At 39.4% G+C, this 13,728-nt stretch overlaps 2 long non-coding RNA genes across 3 annotated transcripts; both read right to left on the reverse strand.

Moving 5' to 3' along the window:
• Positions 1-900: 900 nt before the first annotated feature.
• LOC141547926 (uncharacterized) lies at positions 901-5,158 on the reverse strand. 2 transcript variants are annotated; one of them, XR_012483702.1, is made up of 3 exons: positions 5,126-5,158; positions 2,151-2,258; positions 901-1,444 (listed from the first exon to the last, which is right to left on the reverse strand). It is a non-coding gene; the product is annotated as an uncharacterized LOC141547926 (long non-coding RNA). The 2 variants fall into 2 exon arrangements; XR_012483703.1 differs by having other exon boundaries at positions 901-1,471; positions 5,126-5,151.
• A 1,786-nt stretch (positions 5,159-6,944) lies between these two features.
• On the reverse strand, positions 6,945-11,270 carry LOC141547927 (uncharacterized). The gene is made up of 3 exons (XR_012483704.1): positions 11,248-11,270; positions 8,193-8,300; positions 6,945-7,513 (listed from the first exon to the last, which is right to left on the reverse strand). It is a non-coding gene; the product is annotated as an uncharacterized LOC141547927 (long non-coding RNA).
• Between the last annotated feature and the right edge of the window lie 2,458 nt (positions 11,271-13,728).

The following is a 13,728-nucleotide window of genomic DNA, read 5'->3' on the forward strand; positions in this document are numbered from 1 at the left end:
GGGATCGACTTAAAACGGGATTTAACCTGTTCATGAAGGTAAAGCATCTACATAGAGATAATGTACCTGCAGCTTCCCTCCTGCAGTCAGTGTTAATAGGAGATCAAGGTAGGGCCTAGTTGCTGACTAGCCCTATATATAAACTAGAAGTACAAATAATCTGGGAAATAGAGAGCCTACACTTAAAAGCAAACAAACAAACAAAAGCAAATTCTTTTAGTTCGGAAACTATTTTCTTTTTCCTCATCCTATGGCTGGTTCCCAGAAAAAAGATGACTTGCTCATATTAGAGGTTTCATAAATGCTTGTTAAATTCAATTACATATAGATGAAGACTTTTTCTAAAATTATAGGCAGCTGGCTGGTTCAGTGGATAACACTGTTGGACCTCCCTTGAATCAGCAACTGATTTCAAACACCAGCTGTAGGACTCTGGGCAAGTCACTTAATCTGTGTTTGCCTCAATTTCCTCCTCTGTAAATTGGGAATGATACAATCATGTTTGCTCCACAGAGGATAAGGCTCTGAGAACTATTTGTTTTCAAGTAGAGTCACAGCATCGTGGATTTTGAGCTGGCAGCAATATTTCAGGGTTTCTACTTCCATATTTTACAAAGAAAGTCACTGAGACACAAGGAGGTTTAGTATAGTTAATATATTGTTCAAGCGCATACAAGTTGTAAGTGGCAGAGACAAGATTCAAACAGATCCTGTTAATACTATCGTGTTACCTCTAAGTGTTCATTATATATGGGTGTATGGGTGTCCATATATGTGTGTGTATATTTCCATACTCCAATCTTCTAACCTATAACTAAACATATTTACTCTTAAAAAAAAAAAAAGTGGTGGGATGGGGTAGGGGAAAGACACTGTAATAAAGTAACATTAAACAAGTGGTATTTTGCTCTGCTGTTTATTTCTTACTTTCATGACTTTATATTATCACTTTAAACTCCCTGAGCCTCAGTTTCCTCACATGTTAAATGAGATAGTTGAGCTCCATGACCACTAGGAAACTACATTTCCAGTTCTAAAATTGTGATTCCACAGTGAAAATCTAGCAACATTGTGTCCTAATGTAAGATCTGTATTTGATCATTAATGAGTCATATATTTTCTCTTGGATTTTATATAGTTCATTTGTAGCAACATTAACCTGGCATTCACTTCTGAGGGCTGACCCCATCCTTGTTGTGGTGACTGTTAGAGGTGGGCCGCCCTCATCCCGGTGACCATCCACTCCAGATCCTCTTTGTGGTTGGTGGGGTGACAATATCAGAAGCCAAAATGTTGAAAGATCTCGTTTCTTCCCTGAAGCCTGGAACACAGGTACCGAACCCGAAATAACAGGACATGCATCTCCCTGGCCCAAGGATGGGAGAGTCTGGCTGTTCCCACAAGACTTGGTCTGAGCCTTAGGGGTAGCATTTGAGGAGATGATCTATAGAATTCGGGAGATGGTGAAGCACTGTGTAAAGGTCAGATAATTCTCTTACTACTACTATTATTACTTGTACTCTTATCCCTATTATTATTACTACTATTTCTACTATTACTCCTCTTCCTACTCCTATTAGTATTACTCCTACAATTACTACTATTACTCTTCCAACCACTACTACAATTACTGCCACTCTTATTATTGTTATTATTCCTTCTAGATCTCTTCCTCCTGCTACTAGTACTATCATTGCTCCTATTCCTATTCATACTCCTTTTACTACCACTACTACTATTATTTCTACTACCACTTTTACTATTACTATTACTCCTACTGCTACTGCTACTCCTACTCCTACTAGTGTCACTCCTATTCCTATCATTATTACTGTTGCTATTACTACTTCTTCTACTACTATTATTCCTACTCCTATTATTATTAGTACTACTACCATTACTATTACTTTTATCATTACTACTCTTTTTACTACTTCTATCACTACTTTTATTCCTCTTCCTATTACTGTTACTACTCATACTACTCCTACTTCTTCTACGCCTCCACGTCCTACTACTGCCACTACTCCTTTGTCCGGAAGTCCATATGTTTTCTAAATAAAGAGGTTTCCTAAAAAATATTGTTAAAAGAAGACTTGCGCATAAAGCCTCAGCACAATCCTCATCAGATGAGCAGTTGACTTGCTTACCTTGGCCATGGAGACCTCATTGTGTGATGCTCATTGTGACATGCCGGAGAACACCCAAAGTTTTCTGACTTCAAGGTGATGTTCTCTTCCCAACAACCCAGTTGGATCCTGACAGGAAAAGGGAGTAGTATGTGAATAGAAGAATGCATGAGTGGACTAATAGACTGATAGACTAGATACATAGATTCCTGGTGATGGATGAATGGGATAGAGAAGATAAACAAATAGATTGAATAGATACACTTAATGCATAGTTAAAAAGATAATGATGGATAGATAAGTGAAAAGATAGATTTATAGTAGAAAAGTTTATAGGTAGAAAAGTGATTTATAGGAAGAAAAGTGATTTATAGGTAGCAAACAGCTCTATAGGAAGAAAAGCCATTTATAGGTAGAAAAGAGATATTTAGATTAAAAAAAGGGATTTAGAAGTAGAAAAGAGATTTATAGGCAGAAGAGAATGAATAGCTGGATTAAAATATACATACAACCCCCCCCAAAAAAATATTGCAGTTCGTGGATGGTTTTTCCAGTATATCAAATGGACACATATCTTTCACTTATGCTTTCACATTTTATCTTTTCAGGCAACCTATAAGCCAATAATGAAGCAAAGGAGATACTGAAGCCAGAGTGACCAGATTCTGGCGATATTGAAAACATGTCTTTGGAAATCTACTTGAAACGGGATTTAGATTGTTGTTGGGGAGTTTTGATATCTATACTTTGGAGTTTATTGTACTGGTGGGGGGAAGGGGAGAGATGATGTTTCTGAGTTTGATGTGTTTTTAAAAATAAAAAATGTTTTTTTTCTGTTTCCAAAAGTTTCAAGTTGTCATTCTTTCAGCTCCCACATGATTAGTGATATTTCCCAGTTTCTTCTTTACTTTCTGATGATTATATTTGCCAGCTGGTTAATCCTAAAGAAATACTTGTTGGCAAACTTATTGGGTAAACAACATTTTTCCCTTATTTGCAGCTAGCCCATACTGCTGATGGGTAAAGCTGGCTATCCTATCTGGGTTTGGGAATAAGAGAGGGAGGCAGATTTGTTCTTCTTTGAGATTGTGAAAAAACTGTAAGCAGGCCCTTTGCCATCAGAGGCTGGGGACCGTCTGAAAATCTGGGAGCAAAGAGGTAGTGGGGGTTAACAAGCAGCAGGGCTGTTGTGTTCTAGCCAGAGAAGTTCCAGAGAAGCTCGGAACTGGCCCTGCTGAAGTCTTTTGGATCTTCCTGGAGGAGCAGAGCAGCCATTCTACACCAGAAGGGCAATTCAGAATGACAAGGGACTGGCTTAGAGATTTGCATCCAGGTGCTTCCCCTCAGCTCTAGGGGAAGGCTGAGCCAGAAAATAATTGGTGTCCCCACAGGCTTGTGCTAGAGCCCCCCATTCCCCCTTTGAAGTTTCTTCTGCCTGACTTGTGCTCATTATAATCTATATGACTGAAATGTCAAACTTCTGTTTCTGAAAATCTAACCTTTCTTCAGAAGCTGGGAACCTAAATCCCCTGGATGAAGAAGGGGGATAGTAAGAGTGCTAGAAAAGCAAATGGGTGCTCTGGAGACGGCAAGATTGGAGATGGGAAAACCCCGTCTGATTTGATTCCATAGATAGTGGCAAAGGTCAGGTTAGCCACAAAAGATGTTTGCACTGATTGATAAAGCTGGAACAATACCTCTTGGGAATTGATGTACAGGCTCTGGCAAGAAAATGAAACCAAACTAACTCCCAAGCAGGATGCAGCCTTAATTGGCTGAAGGGCCCCAGAAGACCCTGGACAAGCCAGTCAAGCCGGCTTCCAGAGCTAGTCCTTAGCTTGGCCTTGGGAATCCTCCCAGGGGGTGGAAGAGGAGGAGGTCTGGATTGCTCTCTGACAGCACCTTCTCATCCTCCATCTTGGGCTTTCCACTTCTGGGCTTGGGCTTGGAGGGTCTCATCTACAGAAAACCACCTTCTTGAGGGCAAGAACTGTTGGAGTTTTTCCTTGGTAGCTCTGCCATTTTTCCACTTCGAATCACTTCCGATTTACCAATATTTATTAAGGAAACAAGCATTTATTAAACTCCTATGTACCAAGCACTGTGCTAAGCACTTTACACATATTCTCTCCTGAACATCACTGGGAGGTAGGTGCTAATATCCACTCTCTCAGTTAAAGAAACTGAGGCAACAGGTCAGCAAAATAGAGGCGAGATTGAAACAGATCTTGTCTTGTACAGACAACCCTGGCCTAATTAACAAGGGGATTCTAGATCTGCAGCGTTCAATGGGGTGTTTTCCAAATTCTACATGATGAAAGGTACCGGATGAAGCGGTCTGGGGTCTTAACCGTGGCCCTAGCTCCTTCTGCTTTGCAGCCAAACCCTAGGCTCCATCCCAAGAGCAATATGTGGGCTTGGCTCCCTTTCCCGCTGGTGCTTCTACTCATGTCCCCAGTTTCTGGTCCCTGTGTCCTTTGTGACCATATCATTCATCTGGTAGCCCACCTCATCCATCTTCCTTAGACTACTCAATCAGCAAAGCTCAATTAAACAAGGAGCAAACATATATTACATACTTACTAGGGGTCGTATATTTCACTAGACCCTGGAGACATAAAGGTAAAAACAAAATGGTCTTGCCCGCAAAGTTTATATTCTATTGGGGAAAATGATGTCAACAAAAAGAACTAGGAAGACAATCTATGCATAAGCAAGATAATTGTATAAATATTTTTACATACATTGGATTAAGCATATATTTTCATATATTTAACATGTGAATCCCCTGTCATCTTCCCTGTCATCTAGGGGAAGAGGTGGAAGGAAGGAGGGGAAAAGTTGGAAGAGAAGGTTTTGCAAGGGTCAGTGTTAAAAACTTACCCCTTCATATGTTTTGTAAATAAAAAGCTTTCCTCAAACAATTTTTAAAAAGAAAAAAAACCCACATACCAGGTGAGCACTACCCTCATCTGATGAGCATTTGCTTTGCTTACCTTCTCCATGGAGACCTCATTGTGTCATGCCCATTGTGACACGCCTGAGAACACCCAAGGTTTTCTGACTTAAAGGGGATGTTCTCTCCCCAACAACCCAGTTGGATCCTGACAGCCAAGGGAGTAGTATGTGAATAGAAGAATAGATGAGTGGACAAATAGACTAATAGACTAGATACATAGATAAGTGCTGATAGATAGATGGGATAGATAGGGTAAACAAATAGATTCAATAGATACACTTGATGCATAGTTAAATAGATAATGATCTGTAGATAAGTGAAAAGATAGATTTATAGTAGAAAAGTTTATAGGTAGAAAAGATATTTATAGGAAAAAAAAGTGATTTATAGTTAGAAAAGAGATTTATATGAAAAAAGCGATACATAGGTAGAAATGAGATATATATAGTTAAAAAAGTGATTTAGGAGAAGAAACGAGATTTATAGGTAGAAAAGAGATTTATAGGCAGAAGAGAATGAATAGCTGCCTTAAATTATACATAGATAATGAAGGAGTCAATGGAGGGTTAGGTAAATCAGTAAATAAATTACTGGAGAGAGAGATCCATTTGGGCCCTCATCAGCATGATACCAAGGGCTGCTGTCATAGATTGAGATTGCCTTCACGTCAGTATTAAACTATTATATTTTATTCTTCAATATTATAGAAGCTAAAATGGTTGCTTTCTATCTGGCTTGGGAAATTGTTGACTTCTCTTTCTTCCCCTCTTCCCCCACGCCCCCCCAAAATTGCATTTTGTGGATGGTTATTCTAGTAGATCAATTGGACACATATCTTTCACTTATGCTGTAACATTTTACCTTTTCAGGCATCCTATAAGCCACTGCTGAAGCAGAGGAGATACTGAACCAGTTGTGACCAGATGCTGGCGATATTGAACGCATCTTAAGCCACGGGATCGACTTAAAACGGGATTTAACCTGTTCATGAAGGTAAAGCATCTACATAGAGATAATGTACCTGCAGCTTCCCTCCTGCAGTCAGTGTTAATAGGAGATCAAGGTAGGGCCTAGTTGCTGACTAGCCCTATATATAAACTAGAAGTACAAATAATCTGGGAAATAGAGAGCCTACACTTAAAAGCAAACAAACAAACAAAAGCAAATTCTTTTAGTTCGGAAACTATTTTCTTTTTCCTCATCCTATGGCTGGTTCCCAGAAAAAAGATGACTTGCTCATATTAGAGGTTTCATAAATGCTTGTTAAATTCAATTACATATAGATGAAGACTTTTTCTAAAATTATAGGCAGCTGGCTGGTTCAGTGGATAACACTGTTGGACCTCCCTTGAATCAGCAACTGATTTCAAACACCAGCTGTAGGACTCTGGGCAAGTCACTTAATCTGTGTTTGCCTCAATTTCCTCCTCTGTAAATTGGGAATGATACAATCATGTTTGCTCCACAGAGGATAAGGCTCTGAGAACTATTTGTTTTCAAGTAGAGTCACAGCATCGTGGATTTTGAGCTGGCAGCAATATTTCAGGGTTTCTACTTCCATATTTTCAAAGAAAGTCACTGAGACACAAGGAGGTTTAGTATAGTTAATATATTGTTCAAGCGCATACAAGTTGTAAGTGGCAGAGACAAGATTCAAACAGATCCTGTTAATACTATCGTGTTACCTCTAAGTGTTCATTATATATGGGTGTATGGGTGTCCATATATGTGTGTGTATATTTCCATACTCCAATCTTCTAACCTATAACTAAACATATTTACTCTTAAAAAAAAAAAAAGTGGTGGGATGGGGTAGGGGAAAGACACTGTAATAAAGTAACATTAAACAAGTGGTATTTTGCTCTGCTGTTTATTTCTTACTTTCATGACTTTATATTATCACTTTAAACTCCCTGAGCCTCAGTTTCCTCACATGTTAAATGAGATAGTTGAGCTCCATGACCACTAGGAAACTACATTTCCAGTTCTAAAATTGTGATTCCACAGTGAAAATCTAGCAACATTGTGTCCTAATGTAAGATCTGTATTTGATCATTAATGAGTCATATATTTTCTCTTGGATTTTATATAGTTCATTTGTAGCAACATTAACCTGGCATTCCCTTCTGAGGGCTGACCCCATCCTTGTTGTGGTGACTGTTAGAGGTGGGCCGCCCTCATCCCGGTGACCATCCACTCCAGATCCTCTTTGTGGTTGGTGGGGTGACAATATCAGAAGCCAAAATGTTGAAAGATCTCGTTTCTTCCCTGAAGCCTGGAACACAGGTACCGAACCCGAAATAACAGGACATGCATCTCCCTGGCCCAAGGATGGGAGAGTCTGGCTGTTCCCACAAGACTTGGTCTGAGCCTTAGGGGTAGCATTTGTTGAGATGATCTATAGAATTCGGGAGATGGTGAAGCACTGTGTAAAGGTCAGATAATTCTCTTACTACTACTATTATTACTTGTACTCTTATCCCTATTATTATTACTACTATTTCTACTATTACTCCTCTTCCTACTCCTATTAGTATTACTCCTACAATTACTACTATTACTCTTCCAACCACTACTACAATTACTGCCACTCTTATTATTGTTATTATTCCTTCTAGATCTCTTCCTCCTGCTACTAGTACTATCATTGCTCCTATTCCTATTCATACTCCTTTTACTACCACTACTACTATTATTTCTACTACCACTTTTACTATTACTATTACTCCTACTGCTACTGCTACTCCTACTCCTACTAGTGTCACTCCTATTCCTATCATTATTACTGTTGCTATTACTACTTCTTCTACTACTATTATTCCTACTCCTATTATTATTAGTACTACTACCATTACTATTACTTTTATCATTACTACTCTTTTTACTACTTCTATCACTACTTTTATTCCTCTTCCTATTACTGTTACTACTCATACTACTCCTACTTCTTCTACGCCTCCACGTCCTACTACTGCCACTACTCCTTTGTCCGGAAGTCCATATGTTTTCTAAATAAAGAGGTTTCCTAAAAAATATTGTTAAAAGAAGACTTGCGCATAAAGCCTGAGCACAATCCTCATCAGATGAGCAGTTGACTTGCTTACCTTGGCCATGGAGACCTCATTGTGTGATGCTCATTGTGACATGCCGGAGAACACCCAAAGTTTTCTGACTTCAAGGTGATGTTCTCTTCCCAACAACCCAGTTGGATCCTGACAGGAAAAGGGAGTAGTATGTGAATAGAAGAATGCATGAGTGGACTAATAGACTGATAGACTAGATACATAGATTCCTGGTGATGGATGAATGGGATAGAGAAGATAAACAAATAGATTGAATAGATACACTTAATGCATAGTTAAAAAGATAATGATGGATAGATAAGTGAAAAGATAGATTTATAGTAGAAAAGTTTATAGGTAGAAAAGTGATTTATAGGAAGAAAAGTGATTTATAGGTAGCAAACAGCTCTATAGGAAGAAAAGCCATTTATAGGTAGAAAAGAGATATTTAGATTAAAAAAAGGGATTTAGAAGTAGAAAAGAGATTTATAGGCAGAAGAGAATGAATAGCTGGATTAAAATATACATACAACCCCCCCCAAAAAAATATTGCAGTTCGTGGATGGTTTTTCCAGTATATCAAATGGACACATATCTTTCACTTATGCTTTCACATTTTATCTTTTCAGGCAACCTATAAGCCAATAATGAAGCAAAGGAGATACTGAAGCCAGAGTGACCAGATTCTGGCGATATTGAAAACATGTCTTTGGAAATCTACTTGAAACGGGATTTAGATTGTTGTTGGGGAGTTTTGATCTATACTTTGGAGTTTATTGCACTGGTGGGGGGAAGGGGAGAGAGGATGTTTCTGAGTTTGATTGTTGGGGAGTTTTGATATCTATACTTTGGAGTTTATTGTACTGGTGGGGGGAAGGGGAGAGATGATGTTTCTGAGTTTGATGTGTTTTTAAAAATAAAAAATGTTTTTTTTCTGTTTCCAAAAGTTTCAAGTTGTCATTCTTTCAGCTCCCACATGATTAGTGATATTTCCCAGTTTCTTCTTTACTTTCTGATGATTATATTTGCCAGCTGGTTAATCCTAAAGAAATACTTGTTGGCAAACTTATTGGGTAAACAACATTTTTCCCTTATTTGCAGCTAGCCCATACTGCTGATGGGTAAAGCTGGCTATCCTATCTGGGTTTGGGAATAAGAGAGGGAGGCAGATTTGTTCTTCTTTGAGATTGTGAAAAAACTGTAAGCAGGCCCTTTGCCATCAGAGGCTGGGGACCGTCTGAAAATCTGGGAGCAAAGAGGTAGTGGGGGTTAACAAGCAGCAGGGCTGTTGTGTTCTAGCCAGAGAAGTTCCAGAGAAGCTCGGAACTGGCCCTGCTGAAGTCTTTTGGATCTTCCTGGAGGAGCAGAGCAGCCATTCTACACCAGAAGGGCAATTCAGAATGACAAGGGACTGGCTTAGAGATTTGCATCCAGGTGCTTCCCCTCAGCTCTAGGGGAAGGCTGAGCCAGAAAATAATTGGTGTCCCCACAGGCTTGTGCTAGAGCCCCCCATTCCCCCTTTGAAGTTTCTTCTGCCTGACTTGTGCTCATTATAATCTATATGACTGAAATGTCAAACTTCTGTTTCTGAAAATCTAACCTTTCTTCAGAAGCTGGGAACCTAAATCCCCTGGATGAAGAAGGGGGATAGTAAGAGTGCTAGAAAAGCAAATGGGTGCTCTGGAGACGGCAAGATTGGAGATGGGAAAACCCCGTCTGATTTGATTCCATAGATAGTGGCAAAGGTCAGGTTAGCCACAAAAGATGTTTGCACTGATTGATAAAGCTGGAACAATACCTCTTGGGAATTGATGTACAGGCTCTGGCAAGAAAATGAAACCAAACTAACTCCCAAGCAGGATGCAGCCTTAATTGGCTGAAGGGCCCCAGAAGACCCTGGACAAGCCAGTCAAGCCGGCTTCCAGAGCTAGTCCTTAGCTTGGCCTTGGGAATCCTCCCAGGGGGTGGAAGAGGAGGAGGTCTGGATTGCTCTCTGACAGCACCTTCTCATCCTCCATCTTGGGCTTTCCACTTCTGGGCTTGGGCTTGGAGGGTCTCATCTACAGAAAACCACCTTCTTGAGGGCAAGAACTGTTGGAGTTTTTCCTTGGTAGCTCTGCCATTTTTCCACTTCGAATCACTTCCGATTTACCAATATTTATTAAGGAAACAAGCATTTATTAAACTCCTATGTACCAAGCACTGTGCTAAGCACTTTACACATATTCTCTCCTGAACATCACTGGGAGGTAGGTGCTAATATCCACTCTCTCAGTTAAAGAAACTGAGGCAACAGGTCAGCAAAATAGAGGCGAGATTGAAACAGATCTTGTCTTGTACAGACAACCCTGGCCTAATTAACAAGGGGATTCTAGATCTGCAGCGTTCAATGGGGTGTTTTCCAAATTCTACATGATGAAAGGTACCGGATGAAGCGGTCTGGGGTCTTAACCGTGGCCCTAGCTCCTTCTGCTTTGCAGCCAAACCCTAGGCTCCATCCCAAGAGCAATATGTGGGCTTGGCTCCCTTTCCCGCTGGTGCTTCTACTCATGTCCCCAGTTTCTGGTCCCTGTGTCCTTTGTGACCATATCATTCATCTGGTAGCCCACCTCATCCATCTTCCTTAGACTACTCAATCAGCAAAGCTCAATTAAACAAGGAGCAAACATATATTACATACTTACTAGGGGTCGTATATTTCACTAGACCCTGGAGACATAAAGGTAAAAACAAAATGGTCTTGCCCGCAAAGTTTATATTCTATTGGGGAAAATGATGTCAACAAAAAGAACTAGGAAGACAATCTATGCATAAGCAAGATAATTGTATAAATATTTTTACATACATTGGATTAAGCATATATTTTCATATATTTAACATGTGAATCCCCTGTCATCTTCCCTGTCATCTAGGGGAAGAGGTGGAAGGAAGGAGGGGAAAAGTTGGAAGAGAAGGTTTTGCAAGGGTCAGTGTTAAAAACTTACCCCTTCATATGTTTTGTAAATAAAAAGCTTTCCTCAAACAATTTTTAAAAAGAAAAAAAACCCACATACCAGGTGAGCACTACCCTCATCTGATGAGCATTTGCTTTGCTTACCTTCTCCATGGAGACCTCATTGTGTCATGCCCATTGTGACACGCCTGAGAACACCCAAGGTTTTCTGACTTAAAGGGGATGTTCTCTCCCCAACAACCCAGTTGGATCCTGACAGCCAAGGGAGTAGTATGTGAATAGAAGAATAGATGAGTGGACAAATAGACTAATAGACTAGATACATAGATAAGTGCTGATAGATAGATGGGATAGATAGGGTAAACAAATAGATTCAATAGATACACTTGATGCATAGTTAAATAGATAATGATCGGTAGATAAGTGAAAAGATAGATTTATAGTAGAAAAGTTTATAGGTAGAAAAGATATTTATAGGAAAAAAAAGTGATTTATAGTTAGAAAAGAGATTTATATGAAAAAAGCGATACATAGGTAGAAATGAGATATATATAGTTAAAAAAGTGATTTAGGAGAAGAAACGAGATTTATAGGTAGAAAAGAGATTTATAGGCAGAAGAGAATGAATAGCTGCCTTAAATTATACATAGATAATGAAGGAGTCAATGGAGGGTTAGGTAAATCAGTAAATAAATTACTTGAGAGAGAGATCCATTTGGGCCCTCATCAGCATGATACCAAGGGCTGCTGTCATAGATTGAGATTGCCTTCACGTCAGTATTAAACTATTATATTTTATTCTTCAATATTATAGAAGCTAAAATGGTTGCTTTCTATCTGGCTTGGGAAATTGTTGACTTCTCTTTCTTCCCCTCTTCCCCCACGCCCCCCCAAAATTGCATTTTGTGGATGGTTATTCTAGTAGATCAATTGGACACATATCTTTCACTTATGCTGTAACATTTTACCTTTTCAGGCATCCTATAAGCCACTGCTGAAGCAGAGGAGATACTGAACCAGTTGTGACCAGATGCTGGCGATATTGAACGCATCTTAAGCCTCGGGATCGACTTAAAACGGGATTTAACCTGTTCATGAAGGTAAAGCATCTACATAGAGATAATGTACCTGCAGCTTCCCTCCTGCAGTCAGTGTTAATAGGAGATCAAGGTAGGGCCTGGTTGCTGACTAGCCCTATATATATATACTAGAAGTACAAATAATCTGGGAAATAGAGAGCCTACACTTAAAAGCAAACAAACAAACAAAAGCAAATTCTTTTAGTTCGGAAACTATTTTCTTTTTCCTCATCCTATGGCTGGTTCCCAGAAAAAAGATGACTTGCTCATATTAGAGGTTTCATAAATGCTTGTTAAATTCAATTACATATAGATGAAGACTTTTTCTAAAATTATAGGCAGCTGGCTGGTTCAGTGGATAACACTGTTGGACCTCCCTTGAATCAGCAACTGATTTCAAACACCAGCTGTAGGACTCTGGGCAAGTCACTTAATCTGTGTTTGCCTCAATTTCCTCCTCTGTAAATTGGGAATGATACAATCATGTTTGCTCCACAGAGGATAAGCCTCTGAGAACTATTTGTTTTCAAGTAGAGTCACAGCATCGTGGATTTTGAGCTGGCAGCAATATTTCAGGGTTTCTACTTCCATATTTTACAAAGAAAGTCACTGAGACACAAGGAGGTTTAGTATAGTTAATATATTGTTCAAGCGCATACAAGTTGTAAGTGGCAGAGACAAGATTCAAACAGATCCTGTTAATACTATCGTGTTACCTCTAAGTGTTCATTATATATGGGTGTATGGGTGTCCATATATGTGTGTGTATATTTCCATACTCCAATCTTCTAACCTATAACTAAACATATTTACTCTTAAAAAAAAAAAAGTGGTGGGATGGGGTAGGGGAAAGACACTGTAATAAAGTAACATTAAACAAGTGGTATTTTGCTCTGCTATTTATTTCTTACTTTCATGACTTTATATTATCACTTTAAACTCCCTGAGCCTCAGTTTCCTCACATGTTAAATGAGATAGTTGAGCTCCATGACCACTAGGAAACTACATTTCCAGTTCTAAAATTGTGATTCCACAGTGAAAATCTAGCAACATTGTGTCCTAATGTAAGATCTGTATTTGATCATTAATGAGTCATATATTTTCTCTTGGATTTTATATAGTTCATTTGTAGCAACATTAACCTGGCATTCCCTTCTGAGGGCTGACCCCATCCTTGTTGTGGTGACTGTTAGAGGTGGGCCGCCCTCATCCCGGTGACCATCCACTCCAGATCCTCTTTGTGGTTGGTGGGGTGACAATATCAGAAGCCAAAATGTTGAAAGATCTCGTTTCTTCCCTGAAGCCTGGAACACAGGTACCGAACCCGAAATAACAGGACATGCATCTCCCTGGCCCAAGGATGGGAGAGTCTGGCTGTTCCCACAAGACTTGGTCTGAGCCTTAGGGGTAGCATTTGAGGAGATGATCTATAGAATTCGGGAGATGGTGAAGCACTGTGTAAAGGTCAGATAATTCTCTTACTACTACTATTATTACTTGTACTCTTACGCCTATTATTATTACTACTATTTCTACTATTACTCC

Source organism: Sminthopsis crassicaudata, chromosome 6, assembly GCF_048593235.1.
Source record: "Sminthopsis crassicaudata isolate SCR6 chromosome 6, ASM4859323v1, whole genome shotgun sequence".
Taxonomy (NCBI): domain Eukaryota; kingdom Metazoa; phylum Chordata; class Mammalia; order Dasyuromorphia; family Dasyuridae; genus Sminthopsis; species Sminthopsis crassicaudata.